Source organism: Peromyscus californicus, unplaced genomic scaffold (assembly GCF_007827085.1).
Source record: "Peromyscus californicus insignis strain IS unplaced genomic scaffold, ASM782708v3 Scaffold_1__1_contigs__length_55948999, whole genome shotgun sequence".
Classification (NCBI taxonomy): domain Eukaryota; kingdom Metazoa; phylum Chordata; class Mammalia; order Rodentia; family Cricetidae; genus Peromyscus; species Peromyscus californicus.
This window is the reverse complement of record NW_026294492.1, coordinates 8,318,276-8,337,533: the sequence shown is the minus strand read 5'-3', so window position 1 is coordinate 8,337,533 and position 19,258 is coordinate 8,318,276.

Genomic DNA, 19,258 nt, shown 5'->3' with positions numbered 1-19,258 from the left:
AGACTAAATGATGGGTGACATAATGGAGACTATGTTCTATCCTTCCTCAGTAACACTTGCAGGCTTTGTATGCCTGACCTGTCTCTAAATAATTAAAAGCTGTGCACTGAGCATGATCAGAGGCATGGCTCCATGTAGGGAAGAAGAGGAAGAGGGTCAAAAGGAAGAAGAACTTTCCAGAATACCTCCAACCCCAGTGGGGACCAGTCTTTTCACTACTGTTCAATCTGGCAGGGCTGGCCCTCTGAGCCACCATACTTTGCTCAGTTTTGTGCCCATCAAAAGTCTCCTTACACCAGTGATCTAATTAGCTGGGCTGCAGGACCTGGAGAGGACCAGGCCGGCTCACTTGGCTCGTTAAAAGCTCCCAGTCTCCTGCTTGGGAAATTGTTCTCTGGTTTTACCAGAGTCGTTTGCCTTTTGCAGATCTCAGGGGAGAGAGACAGGGCTGGTTGTATTCCTGGTGAGGCCCCTTGGCCCACGGCCTCCATAAAACCTTGGCACCAGCCGTCCTGACTTGGGGCTTCCTCGTTAAACCGGGAGACAGGAGCTAGCTGTTTGGATTTCAGAGGCCTAGCTGAGACAGACTAGTCTCTTCTCTGAGGCCCCCCACCCCCACCCCGGGCTGAGACAGGCCTCTTGAAGTGAGGTTAGGCGGAGGAGCTGTTGGGCTCTGTAGGGGACAGGCAGGGAGGTAGCAAAGAAAACGGGTATATGCAAATTAGAACTCTGAGTTCCAAAACCAACATGCCACGTGCCTGTCTGTGACAGTTGATTGTTCCTTGTTGGAAAAAAAAAAAAAAATCACATCATTGACGTATGCCCTCCATCTTACACTCCAGCCTGAGTTCAGCCTCCTTACATTTTCCCCATCATTTGGTTGATGCGCTGTGCAATATTTAGAGGGTCTTCTCATTGTCGTTCCATAGGACTAATAAGGCACAATGCAGAAGGAGTTTGCACAGAGAGAAAAGGATGCAAGGAATGTCGCTCCCACATTTCAAATACTGTTAAAAAGCTGGGCTCAGAATTCCCCCCAAGAGCCAATGGAGAGAGCATCATGAAGCGAAAGTGTTTCTGATAGCCAGGCACACCCAGCAGCTGGAGGCTTCCCTCCCGGAAGGTCTGGCCAGTGTGGCCTAGCACAAGGACAGTCCTAAATCAGGCCACCCATCTGTGGCTGGTTTCCCCAGGCCGCTCACAGCATGGACCTTGCTGCTGATGTCTCCCGAAGCATCACTTTTAGAGAAGTCAAGGACACTGAGGGAGAATAAACACCTATGGTGATACAGTGTGTACCCTAATAAAATTTACCTGAAGATCAGAGTACAGAACAAGCCATAGAGTTAAACATAGAGGCCAGGCAGTGGTGGCACACACCTTTAATCCCAGCACTCGGGAGGCAGTGATCCATCTGGATCTCCGTGAGTTCAAAGCCAACCTGGACTACATGACATTGATTCAGTCTACGAGAGAAACAGAGCCAGGCAGTGGTGGCACACACCTTTAACCCCAGTACCCACACCTTTAATGGCTGGGCAGAGAAAGGTATATAAGGTGTGAGGAGACAGGAACTGAAGCCTTTTCAGCTGAAGCCCTGTTGTCTGGGGCTTTTCAGGCTGAGGAGTCCTAGAGGTGAGAGGTGGCTTGTTCCTTTGTCTTTCTGGTCTTTTAGCATTTACCCCAATATCTGGCTCTGGGTATTTTATTAAGACCATCTAGGAATTCAAGGTTACAAAGAGCATCTAGAGAGAACAAGTCAAGTCCGGCTCCTGATCAGATGAATGCAGAAGAACATGGAGAGTCAGGGGTGCTGACTGAAGAGCTTGGAGGCCCCTATAAGAGAAAGCTTCTAGTAATACCCTGTCACCTCGATCACAGTCAAATAATAACTTCTGTATGTGCTATTTCGAGGAAAAAACAACTAGAAGGATAAAAAGGTGAATGCCCTAAAGAGCAGAAGCCACGGTAAGGGTCCGTGCGGTGACTGTAAAACTTTGTGATGAATGAAATCACAGCACCCAGGAGCAACAAGGACTCCATGCCTCCCCGGCAAGTACCACATGACCTTTCCTTCCTGTGCACAGGGACAGAGTAGGTCCTGTTTCTTTGAAAATTCAGAAGTGCTTACCCAAGTTCCAGTCCTCAAGCGGCAGATCTAGAGCAGGGACCTCCTCAACCTGTCCTTCTCCCTTCCGGCTCACAGAGACACTCGCTCCTCATCACACTGTGTGTCGGGCACTGGCCAGTGGCACCACAGTCAGGCAGGAGGAGGATGCCAGGGTGGAGAATGAGGTCAACTCCACTTCTCTGAATGGCAGTTTTCTAGAGGGGGTTGTAGCAGAGGAAGCCCCTACTGACGGACAGCTGAAGGAGTGGAGGTTGGAGATGGAAACTGGTCATGGTACCACCCGCCTTGGGGTAGGCGCTTAAGCTGTGTTCCGGAGTCCTATTTACTGTCCGCATCCATCGATAAGCAGGCTGATGACCAGATTGTCCCCGAGGTCTCTTCAGCTCTAACAAGCCATGTTTAGCATTAGGACACGTTGCTCTCTATGTTTGAAAGTCGATTTCTAGACTCCATGTGGATGCCCTACGGAAGCCAGCATCTGGGCGAGGGGGTGGTAGACATGGTGTTTCCCTGTCCGCATCATAGATGCTGTGACTGGTGACCCCCCAACCCCCTAGCCCCCAAGCCTGGGACTGATGCCGCTGGTTTAAACTGGGAAGTTCTCACTCTGCATTAGCAGTTCATGTCCTGAAGGGCTCAGCTCCCGAGAGTTCCCACTCTGTCCTGCATGAAGGTTCCTCCGGGGTTTGTCTACTTTATAGGAAACACAACTCACTTCACTGCCAACAACGGTTCTACACCGGCATAAAAACCCTGCGAAGATCCGTATGTGCCGTGGTGTTCCTTCTTCACAAATAATTAGAGGTTTTTTTGTACTGCATACCTAGGCTTGTTACACTCTTTGATAAATATATCCCTCGCAGACTCTCTTGTTTTCCCATGAGCCTCTGCAGGTAAGTGTCATCTGGAGTAGTTTCCGGGGTCGGAATTCTAACCTAGTTGATTCTGTCTTCAGGACCAATAGGTTTCCAACAAGCCCTATCACTCTCCAAACACATCAAAGTCATGAACACACATTGGCTTCATAACCACATCCTAGTTCTAACCCAACTACCTCACACGATCAGCCCTGACAGCATGCTTTCTTCTATGCTTCCTTCTTCTGTTTTCTCCTCCTCTGCAACCCTCCCCTGCTTCCTCGCCTCCTGCTCTCATTTCCTCTCTTCCCCTTCTCCAAATAACTTAGCAAATGCTACTGACTTAGTGTCCACTAAGTATGACACTAGCAGTGGTCCAAAGCGTGAGCTGACTTGATCAAGCTACATATTTCACTTTCTGTTTGATATCAACGAAATCCTTGACCTTGACAAAATTATTGAATCATTGCACCTTTAAACACTTCAGGAGTACCCATGAGCTTTTATTCCTTCATGAGTCTTAGGTTAGTTAAGTGTAGACGCTATAGTTTTTAAAATACTTTGTGAGTGAGGAAAGTGCTGGCTGCCTGTGACCTATTGAAATGATCACTACACAGCCTCTGTAGCAATAGGTACAAAGGGTGCTCTTCATTTCCAACTTGATTGGATTGTATATTGGAGTGCTGTACAGATTCCATGGCACACCTCTGGGTGTGTCTATATGGTATTTTCCAGAGACAATTAGATCCTGAGGGCACCACTATAATGAGCGGATTAATCCCTTACTGCATCTATATGAAGGCATTGTTGGGATCTGGGAAAAGGTGACTGGAGGGGCATAGTTGGGTCAAGTAGGCAGTTGGAGGTTCTCTCTTTCCCTGATCACTTCCTGTATTCCCTTTCTCTCTGCCTTCTTGTCCACCATAAAGTGAGCTCTTGTTCTCTGCCCTCTCACCTCTGAAACTATGAGCAAAAGAAACAAATCTTCCCTTTCCTAAAACCTGTCAGTTACTTTCTCATACTAATAACCTATGCCTGCCATCCTGTAGGATCTTAATACCGTTAGCATCCTGTTCTTTTATCTTGGCATCCGAGGTGCCAAGAGTACAGTGTGAGAATCAGCTTTTGAGGGATATTAGGGCTAGGCAGAACCAGCAAGATCGTCGATACCTCCACCCTGGTCAGCTTGAACTGTCAGGTTGAAGCAATCTAGAATTATCTGGGAAGAGATCCTCAATTAAGGAACTGCTTAGGTTCACGTTTCTCAACCTGTGGGTTGTGACATCAGGAAACACATATTTCCAGTGGTCTTTGGAACCTCCAAGCATACATTTATTTTCACTGCTACTTCATAACTGTAATTTTACTACTGAATAGTGTTTCAGTTTCTAAGGCCATCAGAAATATGTGTTTTCCAATGATTGCAACCCACAGGTTGAGAAATGCTGGCCTAGATCATATTGGCCTATGGGCACAATAGAACAACTATCTTGATTGCTGATGGATGGGGGAGGGCCTAGCCCACTGTGGGGGGTGCCCTAGCCCACTGTGGGTGGTGCCATTCCCTGGACAAGTGGTTCTGACTGACTAAGAAAGTTAGCTACTCATAATCCTGCCTGCCAACTAGCAAACAGATTTCTCTATATTTCTTTGGCTGTGATGAAGTTCCTTGGTCAGAGATAATTCTGTGTAAAATGGCAAGCCAGCTTGCCTTGAGGTTCCTACCTTGACTTTTCTCAGTGATGGAAAGTGGCCAGAAATTGGAAGCTGAATAAACCCTCTTCTCCCCTGTGTGGCTTTTTTGTTAGGGTGTTCTCATCTGATGGGAACAAAGCTAGAACAAGCTCCTACACTGAAAATCACACATTTTACATAATAGAGTGTTTGGCACAGCAGAATGCACCTTCCAAGGCTGCTCGCTGGGGGCTAAGCAGTTGCAGCGCAGCTGAGGTTGTGCCTGTGGCGTGGAGCTGGGCACACTGCACTGCTTCGGATAATTAGGCAGCTTCTTAGCTCTACCCTGCTGTGCGAGCGAGATTGGAGCAAACTCCAACTACACTACCCATGTTGGGTTTCACCACCTTTAAAAGGCCTCCAAACACATGAAGATTTGGTAGTAAACCAGCAAGTCGTGTGTGTGCTCAAAAAAGGCACCAAGTGTCCTTTAGAAGAAATTACCATCAGCTCCAAAATGCTGGAACATGAAGTCAAAAGTACAGAAGAAGAAAATGTCGCAGACCATCACAGGGTCTTCTTGGAAATGTGGCATTGCCATTGTTTTTAGTAGCATGGGAGGAAATACAGCCAGATGGTCTGAGACACAAGGTAAGCAAAAGAAATAAGAACAACAGCAACAATAGAAAGACAGTATTTTAAAGTGGGATGGGGAGATTGCTCAGTTAGGGAATGCTTGCTGCGTCAGCTTATGGGCCTGAATTTCATTCCCAGAACCTTTGTTTTAAAAAGCTAGAAACGGTGGCCTACACTTGGAATATCAGGGCTGGGGAGGCAGAAATGGGTAGATCCCTGGGGTTTGCAAGCCTCACAAACTAGATGAGTTTAGGACAGTAGGAGAGTCTGTCTCAGAAAACAAGGTGGCCGGCATGTGAGGAACTGCAGCTGAGGTCCCCAGGACTCCACACACACACATCCATGTGCACACACACCTACACACAAATGCACCTGTGCACACATAACACAGTAAAAGCAACAGCAAAGTGAAGCTTAGGCTCAAATCTAGACTCTGCCCCTTACAGACTTAGAAAACGATTTCTTTTTGCTAGGACTAGGTCTCTTCTATTCGAAGTAGAAAGGGAATACTATACACCCAATACTCCTGTTTTGCAAAGGATCCCAGAGAGGCTATGAAATGATACAGCTCTTACTTTGAGGTATTATAAAGCACAGGACTTTGCACAGCTTCTTGTTCATGTCCACATAGATGATCTTGTTTTGTCTTTTTCCTGAATCTGCAAGTCCTTGTGGATTTGAGCATTCAGCACAGTCCTACCCCCTTGTGATATAATCAATAATCCCAAGAATAAGTCAATAGAAAAATGGACCTGAACCTGATATCTAATGTTTTGATTCTTTTATCCATTTTTGAAATCTATTTTGATGTTCCTGCAAAATCCTAAAAGTTTCCTAAAGCAAGTATTGAAGTGGACACTTTGAGTGTAAGGAAGCCAGCACAGAGGACTGTGATATGTCTCAGACCACACGCAGAGTTAAAGAGGAATGCCATCATGGACACAAGCTATTTCCAGACTAACTCGGCTATGGCTCTGTCCCGAAGGTCAGTGTTATTACGCTTGAATCCCTCACAGGTTCTGGTGTGGAAGCTTGGCCCCCAGTTGACAATACTAGCAGGAGATGATTGGATCATGCCGGCACTATCAGTGGGCTGACCTATAGATGAGATCAGACTGGTTGGGGGAGGTGGGACCTCACTGGAGGAAGTGGATCACGATCACTGGGGTGGAGGTTTAAAGGGGGTATCTTATCCCTGGCTCCTTCCGGAGTCAATCTCTCTCTATTCTTCTCTCCTTTCTCCCCAACTCTCCTTCCTGATTCTTGTAAATGAGCAATGTGTTCCTTAGATTTTCCTTCATTACGGTGCCTCACCATCACCAGAAACAAGGGCACTGCCCAGCCGTAGACCGAAATGCCTCACACAGCAAGACAAAAAGGACCCTTCTTCCTTTGAACTGCCTCTCTTGGGCATGTGTTACAGCCACGACAAGTTGGAGTAATGAAGCAGTTCTGTCCCAGGAGGTGAGACTCCCTAGTCCAATCCATTCCCAGAATTAGCAAGCTATAAGAGCAAGGAGAAAGGAAGTATCTGGATTGTTCTCTGGAATGGTGTTTGTCTCCAGTGGTGCACTAGAAATGACTTCCTGGAGCAATCTAGAAGAGGCTAAGGGTAAGTGGTGGAAATGATCCTATCCATGTACCTGTGAGCAGGAGGGGCAGGAGCTTCCGAAGCCGTGAGAAGCCAATGAAAGCAAAGAAAGGGAATGCAGGAATTCTGTGTTCTTGCACATCAGGATTGTAGGATGTGAATGGAGATGGCTGTACTGTGTTCCCTGCTGGCCAGGACAGACTATGATATGGCCGTATGGGAGAACTAGTAGCCGGCTCTCTTGGATGATGGGAAATGAGGACCACAGCTGACCTACTCATGTACACTTAGGTCAGAAGAGGATCTCGGCTGTTCAGAGCACATCTGTTACAATTTCATAAATTAAAGAGTAAATGAATGTCAAGATGTCCAAGTCACATCAAGCATTCTGGACTGGGGAGATGGCTCAGCCAGGGACTGCCATGCATGGAGACTTGAGTTTGACCCCTGGAACTCCGACAGAAAGACCAGGGGCTATGGCACTCACCTGTAATCTCAACACCGTGGAGGCAGAGACAAGAGAAGCCCTGGGCTTGTTGGCAACCTGCCTTGCCTAATTAGTGATCCCAGGATCAGCAAGAAAACCTCTGCACAACTGTAAGATGGAGAGCAATCCAGGAGACTCACCACCAACCTCTGGACTCTACACACACATGTACATGCATCTACACACAAGTACACACTCCTGAACATACACACACATACACACCCCATTTCAATGAGTGTCCCCATGTAGTTAATACTTAGATATGAGCATTTCCAGCAGTCTGAGCCCACTCGAGTCTCCTTCCAGACACCACCATATTCTAAGGATGACACTCTCATGACTCATCCTTTACCCTCTATTGCCAAAGATTCCCTTTCCTCCTCTCTCTCCTCCTCCCCCTCCCAGTGTTTTCTTTGGAGATAAGTACTATATAAGTTGCCCAGGATTGCCTCAAACTTGTCATGTAGCCCAGGCTGGCCTTGAACTCTCTCTGGTCCTTGTGCGTCAGCTCCCCAATTGCTGGCATTACAGTTGTGAACCATCATTCCTTGCTTAAGGCATAATGATTTCTCAAGGTGCATGGGCATACACACACACACACACACACACACACACACACACACACACACACACAAACACATACACATATACATATACACGCTGCAGTTATTACAGGATCTACCACTGGCAGGCCTATTTACTCATCTGCAGAAATATCCAGTGTCTATGAGTCGGGAGTATTAACACGGAAACTGAGTGGTGGGTGGTCTCTGTCCTCCACATGCCCAGAATCTCAGGGAAGAGCATTCCAGACTCGCAAGCTTTACAAGGGTATAGACCACAGACAGTACCAAACCATAAAAAGCATTCATCCAAGTCCTTCCTTAATCATGTCTGTCAGCTTTGGGGACTGTGGATTCTAACTCCAAGAGGAGACACTATATACCCAGAGCCTGCCAGGGAGATGAGAATTACAGGTCCCTACCATCTGGTAGCTCCGCTGTCCCATCAGGCCATCTACCTACCCGTTAAGAATGTGGAGATGGAGAGATGCCCAGCACAGCCAGGTCAACTGATGCTAGTTGCTCAGGGGTGGGACATAGAAGAGACCATCTCTTGATTGTCGTTGAGTGATTAAAGAACTGTATATACAGCAGGAGATGGGGATGGCACCATGAGTAAAGTGCTTGGCTGCCAAGCAAGCATAAGCACCCGAATCTGATCTGTTGCACCCACATAAAAAGCTGGGCACTGTGGCTCACACTTGCAGTTCCAAGAGTGAGGAAGCAGAGAAAGGCATACCCATGAGATTCACTAGCAGCAGCCTAGGCAGACCCTCAGGTCCCACTGAGAGACCCTCTTGCAGAAAACGTGAATGCCTCCCAGAGAAGGACACATCGAGGCTGATCTTTAGCTTCCACATAAACTTACACATATGCAAGCTCATGCACAAACACGCGTGCATTTCCACACACAGGACAACACAGACACACCTACAAACACATGGATACACATGCAAATAAAATATGAGACGTATACAGCAAGGCCCTCCCACGCAGCCAGAATCACAAAGAACAGCAGGAGCCCAGCCTCTGGTAAGGGTGAGGAAGCCAGGCCCAGGAGGGAGGGCCAAGGGCTTGAGAAGTGTCCTGATGGGTGACTGCTACCAGCTTTCTTTGAAGATCCATGAAGAAGAAAAAAACAAAACCAAACAGCACCAGAGCTGGCAATGTTTGGGAATAAGGGACGCTGAGATCCGTTTGCACATGCCTGTGCTGGGGGTTGGGTTCTGCTTAGCCACATCCCAGCAGGCATGGGGGCTTACTAATGACGTCATCAACCACCCTGGTCTCTGTGCAACAAGTAACCATCCCAAGAAGTGGAGAAGATAAGAGAGACTGGCAGAGTCTTAGCCAGCTGCCAGCCCCTCTGGTCTCCTTAATCCAGCTGTCAATCACCTTTTCAAAGGGAGCTTTCTCACTTTTGCTTCAGGTTTTTTTTTTTTGGGGGGGGGGAGTGTTCCAGTTGTTTTGTTTTGCTAAAATATATATATTTTAAACTTTTCTTCCTGACTTTTAGGTTTCAAACACTTTCCAGGGTTGGAAGCAGCACAGAGCATGGAAAGACAGACCGTGTCGTTCCACTGGGGTGTTGACACACAATCCTCGCCCTCTCCTCTCAAAAGCTGTTATGTGGAATTTGTCATGTTGGTCCTCTGTCTATCGACTGATCAATAAAAGAGAATCCAGAATGCTGCGTTCCCATTTTAGAGGAAGGCCATGCCGTGGGGATCGATTGTGAAACCGGGGGGGGGGGGGGGGGGGGGGGGGGGGGGGGGTAGCTGAATCTGCCCGTGGCAAGCTGCTCTCAGAATAGACCAGAGAAGGCTTTTGATCCCCTTGCTGTGTACACAGAGCACAGCCGGGGAGACATTCCGAAGGGAAGCGCCCGACGAAGGGAGCTCCTTGCGTGGCATGCTGCCCGGCTTCCCGTCAGAACTCCCTCTGCTTATGTATAACTCCAGGCTTGTATTGATACCCGCGCGCATATGTTGGCCCGGCTCTTCCTTTCCAGGCAAGAGATGGCTTCTGCTGAAGCTGCCAGTGCAATATTTTGAAAATAGACATCCATTTTGAGGAGAAGAGACATCCAAATACGACTCTTTTTTTTAGCTTTTACATTAAAAATCGTGATAATATCTGTCGTTCGTGTCAGGGTGATTCCTGCAGCTGTTGGATAAGCCGAACAGTTTGTAATGACCACCTGATGGCAGAGACCCTCAAATGTGGGCTACATGCCGCCTGAGCGAGCTCTCGATGCTGCCCAACAAAACACTGTAAACGACTTGGATCATTGTAAGAATTGTGTGTGTGTGTGTGTGTGTGTGTGTGTGTGTGAGAGAGAGAGAGAGAGAGAGAGAGAGAGAGAGAGAGAGAGAGAGAGAGAGATCTTTGTGTGGTGTGTTTATATGCCATTCATATATACATACTCCGCGCACAGGGTCATGTGGAGGCCAGAGGACACCCTCAGGTGCCAGTCCTCCGTCACCTCCATCCTGTTTAGGGACAGAGTCTCCTACTATTCTCTTCACCATGTAGACAAGGCTAGATGGCTCTCAAGCTCCCCCCAAATCCACCTTTCTCTGTCTCCGATGTCTCCATCAGTAGAGTTACAGCCACACACAGCTTTTGACGTCAGTTCTGCAGACCCGAACACTCTCATGCTTGCACAGCGACTTCTTAACTAATGGAGCCAGCTCCCCACCCATCAACCTCTGATTAGTTAACTCAACTGACTGTTGTCAGCAAAGTGTGAACTTTGCTGACGGCAGGGCCCTGTTTCAATGTCAAATGTTTGGACACCCCTCAGAGGGCGGGGCTTATGGGGAAATGCTAGCACTGACGTTACTAATGTCTGGGCAAAGAGGAGCCATGACTACTCTGGAACTGGTTTCTCATGCTTGCTTTTACACCCTCCGGACACAGACGAAGGCCCCCCAACCCCCGAACCTCAGAATGGGAGCTTTCTATTCTTCTGAATGCAGATGTAACTCGCTAAATGATGATGAGGTCCTAGTAGTGTCAGGTGGTCATCTACTCCAATAGGACTTAGGTCCTTATGTAAAATGGAACTTGGGGACACATACACAGGGGGAACCCATTTGAAGATGAAGGACAGACTGAGGTAGAAGGCACATGAAAACTTATCAGGATGCATGTACTCACAAGAGGGGTTGGTTAGGACTCCAGACAACCAGCACAATCATGTTTCCTTACATAACCGACACTCTTTGTAAGACATGAATGGGGGGCGGGGGACAGGGTTGGAGTTATTTAGTATAAAGTACCACCGTCATTTTAGGACAATGAATACTTCCAAGATCACTTCCTGCTCAGTTCATTAGTGTGTCGACACTCTAACATGCTCTGTGGATGGGGAAGCCCTCAGTGTGCCTCAGATTCCCTCGGCTCTAATTTTCTCACCAATGTATTCCCAGTACCTAGAATAATTATGCCTGCCATATATCAAGATTTTGATACCTTTTTTTTTGAAAGAATGTGGAGTGTTTTTTGACATATTTATTTGAGTATTTCCAATGTCACTATAGAATTTGTTAATCTGTTATTTTGAGAGGCCACATCATACCAGAGGTACAGTGACCTTAGATTTTGCACACCCAGCCTAAGTTAGGGCTTAACGCTGTATAAGAATCAAAGGCCTCTCATAAGAAAAAGCTTACAGAAGGGAAGTATAACTGGAGAAAGTTAAGCCCTAGTATAATTCTAGTGACGGTGTTTTGTGTTATCTGTAAATGTACTTAACGGTCATCTTCTTAAACACATTATATCTTGGTTATGGTGACAAAAACATTTAAACATTTAAAGTAGATCTAAACATCCCCTAGAGCCACACTGGGAACGATGGGGCCACCCGTCACATGTGGCTGTTCAAGGGGAAGCTAATTGCAAGTGACGAAAGCTCTGAATTAACTCCTCTGCCACTCCATTAGCCTTGCTTTAATTGTTCACCGATCACATGTGGCCAGTGACTGTCCCAGCCGACAGACAGAGGGGGTGCTGAACAACACCGTCAATGTGGACAGGAATTCTCCAGCCTGTCTTTCTTAACTCCTGGGTGTTTAACCGAGTGAATAAACAGAGGCCCCATGACTTATGGGACATTTTCTCTTCCCACAGTCATCCTCGATGACAGTTAGGACAAGGCTGACCCTCCAAGGTCATGTACTTCCTTTCTTCCAGAATAAATTTACAGCTTCAGAACAATAGGAAATATCACAGTGTGTTTACATGAGGCTGTCCATTGTTCAGCTTCTGTGATTTCTCAATCCTACACAAGAGAAACAGAGTAGTCAAAGGGAAGGTAGTTTCCAGTGAGTCCAGGGACATACAGGTAGTTCAGGATGACTGACATGTTGGTCTCATGGACTTGGATGTGTAAAGGAAAAACTATGGGGGGCGGTGACCCAACTGAATGCCTCAAGGTTGGGAGCCAGGGCTGGTGTATGTATGTATGTGTCCTGCTACCTGGCGTACTACAAACTAGCCAAGATACAGTTGCTGTTGTTGAGTGAACCAGTCCTCCAACCACACACCTAACTCTTCCATCAACCAAATAACAGACTCCAGATGAATGAAGGTCAGATATATTTTCCAGACAGACAATGCCACTCTCTGTGACTAATAAACCCTAACATTTCATATTTCCACTATGCATGCTTTCTCTTTCCGTCTCATGTACACATCTGAACTATGGCAAGGTGAACATTGACATTCCACATGGCCATTGAGGGACTGTGAACTGCTGCCATCCCCTAGCTAGGACATTCTAAACCAGTGTCCAACAGGTTTAGACATTAAAATAAAGATGGAGAAGTAATTTGATTGCTAGCTATCCTGGGCTATCCCAGGAGTGGCAGGAGTCATAGTCATGGGTACTTAGAGATCATTGGCAGTGAACTGTGAGATAATAACCCCATTCCCAGCTAAAGAGTAAGAAATATACGAAGTATTTTATAAGCACCAACTGTTTGTGCCATATCAGATCACACAGGGCTAAGGCAGAGAACAGTTCAGGTTAGCTGGCAGTTTGATCTCTAATAGAGACCATATGATGCAAGGCAAAGGCTGCCATAGACAATATACAAATGAATAAACCTGGTTATGTCCCAATAAAACTTTATTTAAACACTAGACTTTGTATTTCAGGTAAATCTCTTATATTGTGAAGCAAAATTCTTCTCTCTGTTTTTAATCAACGGAAAATGTGGTCATCTGTGAGAAATAGTCATCTCACAGGCCATGAGCCAGATTCTGACTTCCAGAATTTTATGCTAATTATATCTGTGTAAAAAAAGATATTTATAAAGGTGGTTTTAAAAAAATAAAATCTATTTCACAGGCTGCAGAGGCCTGCAGCACCCACTGGAAGTTAATTCTTGATTTACTTACTGCTGGAGTGTGTTAATTTTGTGCCCCCTCTAGGCACCATTTAGGACTAAACCCTACAATTAAAGAAAATAAAGTAAAATAAATTCAGGCTAGAGGGAGGGGTGGAGAGGTGTTCTGGGACTCCTCTGGTCTGTAATAGAAACCCAGGAATAAAGATGTTCCCCCTCAGGCACCAGGTTCTTGCTGTGAGAATTCCCAGAGTCCCACAGCAAAGACAAGCTTGGCCCTCTTCAGGCAAGGGAAAGAAAACAACAGTTAGATTCCCTTTATCCAGAGTTATCCTATCCCCAACTGAATAAACACACCAACAAAGACACCAGATGAAATGACTTGTCCTCAAAGTGAGTCCTTCCCTGTGTTTACAGGACCATGGGGTTATTTCAGATAATTTGGAAAATGACCTAAAGGTGTAATCATGAGAACAAAAGTTACCCTAATCTCAGAACCCAGAAACAACTGTTATAAACCTGAGGCCATTTCTTTGATACAATGGGTTCATACTGCATCGCTGTGTTCATAGCCTACGCTCTGTTTTTTTGTTTTGACATTATACTCTTATTTATTTCTCTCTGCCATTAAAGAGCCCTTATAATTTCTATTTTTCATTGACCATATAATTTGGGGCATACTTTTATCTAATTAACTGATACAAGGAAAATAGCTTTTACTGAATGACCATGCTTTCAGTCAACAATCTGAACTGCTATTTCTAGGACATGGCCTGGACCCCAGGGCTAGCACAAAGCCTTGGACTCTTGTCTTCCATGAGTTGACGTCTTGTGCATCTCTCTGTCTAAGGGTAAACCCTATGCTAGGTCTTTGTGATGCTTAGATGAATCTAGCCCAACATCTGCACCACAGCAATCCTCGGCCACAGTGGGAGAAAGCTAGGTGCTCCCACAACAAGGGCAGATGTGTCAAATGAAACTCTGAACAGTCCAAGGGGGGAACACATCTGCACGGCAGCACCAAGGTAGCGGGGACTTGAAGACTTAGAAAACATGCCTCATTTGAGTGACCGTTTCTGACAGACATTATGGTTCTAGCTGGAAGTACCTACACAGCGACGGGACAGTGCTCTGACCAATGGAATGTTTCCCTGCCCATTGGTTCTACTCTGTTATTACTTTAAGCAGGGTTTAGTTTTGGAAACCAGTGACCAGGTCAGTACAGACGTGTTGTATTCCATCTGAAGTGGAAGCAGCCTTGTCTAGGGAAAGTCCTGGGGACCAGGAGTCAATGTCCTTTCCTGGTAGCCTCAGGGCAGCCCCCACGATCCATTTCTCAGCAGACACGTCTAAAGCAACCCCAGATATTCTCCAGGTAAATCCTGGAAGCAATGGGTTTACCACCTTAGACACCATACATGCTTTCTGTGGCTAGTGTTCTCCTCAGACTGGGATTTCCTCCAGGGACATCGCTGACTTTGGTCAGCCCAGGAAAGATGTTCCCTGTGTGATGAATCAGGTAACATTCTCCCTCACCTGAAACCTCCAAGGAGACATGCTGTGTTTTCATTCCTGCTTTATCTAACAGCGCTTTTTCTTAGTGCAAACTGGCCCGTACACAAACCCTGGACTCTGCTATCACACTGTGCCAGCCCAGGGGATACAGGAAATCCCCTAATCCATGCTGCTGTTAGTACAGGCTTTTTCCATTTTGTACCTTTGGGCTAAGTTTTGGGCCTAGTTATAATCAATTTTACTGTATTTGTTTTGAAAATGTGGATTTCTTCTAGCAGCACTGATAACTATACAATTGCATGCATACAGCTCACCAGAGCTTCACAGGAACATGCAAATCACTTGCACGTGACACCTTACATCCATTAGCTACCATTGTTCAGCTACCATTATAGGCCACACTCATGGACATCGGATTTCTTTTTTTAATCTCCTTCCTCCAATAACAGCAACTCACAAGTTGTACACTTCTGGCACCTACACCCCAAACAAACTCCAAGTCTTTGTGAGATAAAGCGCGTTACTTATTCCGGTGCACGTGGGTATCTTACTCACATCTGTCTAATTCTATTATCGTTTTTGTTATTTTAACATGGGTTACTGGTTGGTAAAGCTTTTGAATGCTGTAACCCCCTTTCCTCTGAATACTCATGGTTGCTATGGCACATTTCCAGTCCTTTATAGAAACATGTATGTCGCAAGCAACATGCTTACCACGGAAGACTTTGTGATAGTCTCTGTTTTCTCTTGCATGACTTTGCCCATGTGGTTAAATTCTATTTTTTTAATAATAGTTTCATCAGATATTACAAGCAAGAGTTTTTCTCTAAGTACACAGGGCTTACTCAGGCTTAAGGAGAGAAAAGCATACCTCACCCTTTCATGAGTTGCTAATAAGAATGATTTGTACCGGTGTTTTTGACCCATGGGAAGTAGCGTGGTACTGTATCAGGGCGGCTCTTTGTAATAGAACACATCAAGATTTGAAATTCTGCTGGGCGGGGTCCTTCTACCCTAGTGCCGCCCACAAATAACTCAGCTCTCCAAACCTCACTCATCTGAAGAAGAACATTAGGAAGAGAGCATCCACTTTTCAACCACCATGGAAAGTAAGCCACACGATGGGAGGAGAGTGTCAACCCAGTGCTTCCGGTGAGACAGGCATAAGTATGAATTTGTTTTCTCCACTTTTATATAAATAACAATAGATTGCATAATTGATGGTCTCCAGAGAAACAGAAACACACACACACACACACACACACACACACACACACACACACACACACACTCATGTACATGCATACTCATGCATATATACACAGGCACACACACTCATGTACATATACACATATACATGCCACATTGCTGAAAACAATACACACACACACACACACACACACACACACACACACACACACACACACACATTCCTGAGGACAATCTTCTTTGCTTAATCTCCCTAGTGAGGAGACACACTTAGAAATATTGTTTTACCAACTTTTTGTGCCTCTCTTAGCACATTCGAGGAGCACATGAAATCAGCATCATGCACAGAAGCTTGATTGAGCAATCACGCCATTCCAAGAACTGCTTTAGGGACGTCACTGCTGTTGTCTTAACTAATTACATCTCTACAGCAGCCCTGTGCAGAGAGTTCCACGGCCTACAGCTGGGTCCGAGGGAACCTGGGAAGGTCAAGAGATTGTTTCAAGGTCAAATAGCTAATGTGCCTATTGCTGAGTTATAGACTCTCGGCTCCACAGCCCTTGTCCATCGTCTGCCTTTTGAGGCTGGGTTGGGAATGGCTGTCTAAACTCCATTCCTCCTAGCTCCAGCTCTGCAAAGCTGCGGGATCTACCCCCTTCTCTTTGTCTCCCGTATTCCCTCCAGCCACTTACTTTTCTCTCTGTCACATTTCCTCCCAGACAGAGCCACACCTCCTCCAATGCAAGAACTGAGTCTGTTATGAAGGTTCCCCACCACATGAGCTGCAGACTCCCCTGTACCCCATCTCCTCCACCCCCTCAAAGCACCACACCAACCAGCCCTGTTCTCAAAAGTCTTTGTGCTCCAAAGGATGCTCTTCTAGGGTTTGAAGACTTTGTCATTGTAAATGTTTCGCTTTATCCCCTCACTGTGGTGGACTGGTGATGCACCCTTCACCTGCTTCCTCTGTGGGACCTTGGAGATTTCTTACCTATTTGGTTACTGTGTTAGCAAGGTTGCGTTCTTGAATGGGGGCTTCAGGGATAACAGTGTGATGCTGTCTTCGGGATGGTGCAAACTCCAAAGTGGCCATCTATGAGGAGAAGTCTACTTAACCAGTGGTGGTTGGAATGAAAATGGCACCCGTAGGACCATAGGGAGTGGCACTATTAGGAGATATGGCCTTGCTGGAGGAAGTGTGTCACTGAGGGGTGAGCTCTGAGGTCTCAGATTCTCAAGCCAGGCCCCATGTGGCAGTCTTTCCCTGCTGCCTGCCGATCAGGACATAAGGACTCTCGGCCACCTCTCTAAGATCATGTTTGCCTGCATGCCACCGTGTTTCCCAACATAAGGATAATGGACTAAGCCTCTGAACTGTAAGCCGTCTGCAATCAAATGTTTTCCTTTACAAGAGTTGCTGTAGTCATGGTGTTTCTTCACAACAATAGAAACCCCAAAACACTACCCATACACTGCCTTTCAGGAATATCACATAATCACAGATCCTTGATCAGACACCATCTTTACTGCAAGAGGTGGGTGGCAATGTGATGCTCCCATGAAAAAATTTCTGCCAATCCTCTGTGGGCCCTGATGTCTGGGGCCAGTGGGGACAACTAAGTCCCTTTCCTTGGGGCCACTGGTCACTGGGAGAATGGAAAGAGGACCAGGGAGTCTAATGGACAAGCAGATGCCCACATTTGATGCATGCACAAGTTTTATTTGGAATTCAATATTCCTTGTGAAATAAAGGATGAAGTATACTTCCCGGAAATTGCTGGTCCAGTCTTGAAGAATGGCTGAAGTGGGGAAACCTCAAAAAACGATCCCCAAAAGCATCTCTTCCACAACTCCTCTTTGCAAATAAGAACACTGAGCCCCAAAGGGAGGGGCGGGCCCTTGGCCACCTATCAAGTCCCAGCTACAGCCCAGGAAACAGCGCAGATCTACCGGGTCCTTTGCTTTCTGGGTAAAACAGGGTTATGAGTTGATGGAAAAAACATTTGCCAGAACTCCTAGTCAGGACCCCAGATCTGATCTGTGGATTGGGAGGCCCTTACTTCTCATTGCTATTCTCAGAAGCCTAGGGGGAAGGAAGGATGAAAAGCCCCCATGGTCCTCCCGGTCTGCTGTATCAGCTCTCTTTTTCTTTCCTTGGATAATAGGGTGAGGCAAGCAAGGTGAGGTAGGGTCACACTCTGTCGTCAAGTCGTGATCTGTTTTATTCTTACACTTTCCGTTCGCTGCTTTGGATTAGATGTAGCATTAACAAAGACGGCTGACTTCTTTCAACGTCTCTTTATATTTTTTGCACTCAGTGTGAGTGCCTTGTTCTGAGGAGTCTAGTCTTGTTCCATCTCCGCCCTCCAGCCAGTCCCTTCCCATTCCACCAGCCCAAGGCAGGTTGGTTTGTGTGGCTTCACAGCTATTTTCTGACATGTGGTCCCCTCCTGAAATGCCGAGAGCGTTCCTACTGAGAGCGCTGATGTGGAGAGATGAGAAAGAAGGATGGACACCCTGGACCACTGGATACAGGTCTAAGAAACAGGGGCGGCGCCCAATGGTTAGGAAAAAGGATGCTAGAGTGAAGACCAGGAACCGGCTTTGAAGTCAGAGGACCTGGGCTGCAAGTGTTCATAACAACTTAGCTGTTGTTGATAGATACCCCCTGACGGATCATCTGGGACGCTGAGGGCAGTGGAGCAAGGACTTGACCCAGGCACAGCTCCTGTTCTTACAGCAGTCGTAGCCCAGAGAAAGGCAAGCATTCATTTCTCCAGACCTCATTTTTTTTTTACAACTGAAAATGGAAATAGCATCACCTTGCTGTCTGTCTAGCACTGGCTGGAGGTCCATTAAAAATCTGCCTCCAGAGAAGGGAATTTCTTGATGTGAAATGATCGCTCTGTCCGGTTAGACATTCCCTATGGAGATGCATCTTCATAAGTCTCTTTGTGCTAATTTGGAGAGTCGGGTAAAAAGAAAGAAAAGGAAACAACCACTTGCTGTGGGATGTCCTGTATGCTGTGAATATATGTTGCTATGACTGGTAGATAAATAAAAAAAGCGCTGACTGGCCAGTAGCCAGGCAGGAAGGATAGTGTAGGCAGGACAAGGAGAGAGGAGAATCGTGGCGGGAAGAAGGCTGAGAGAGAGGAGACAGACGCTGCCAGCCACCACGATGAGTAGCAAGATGTAAGTTACTGGTAAGCCACGAGCCACGTGGGAAGGTTCAGATTAA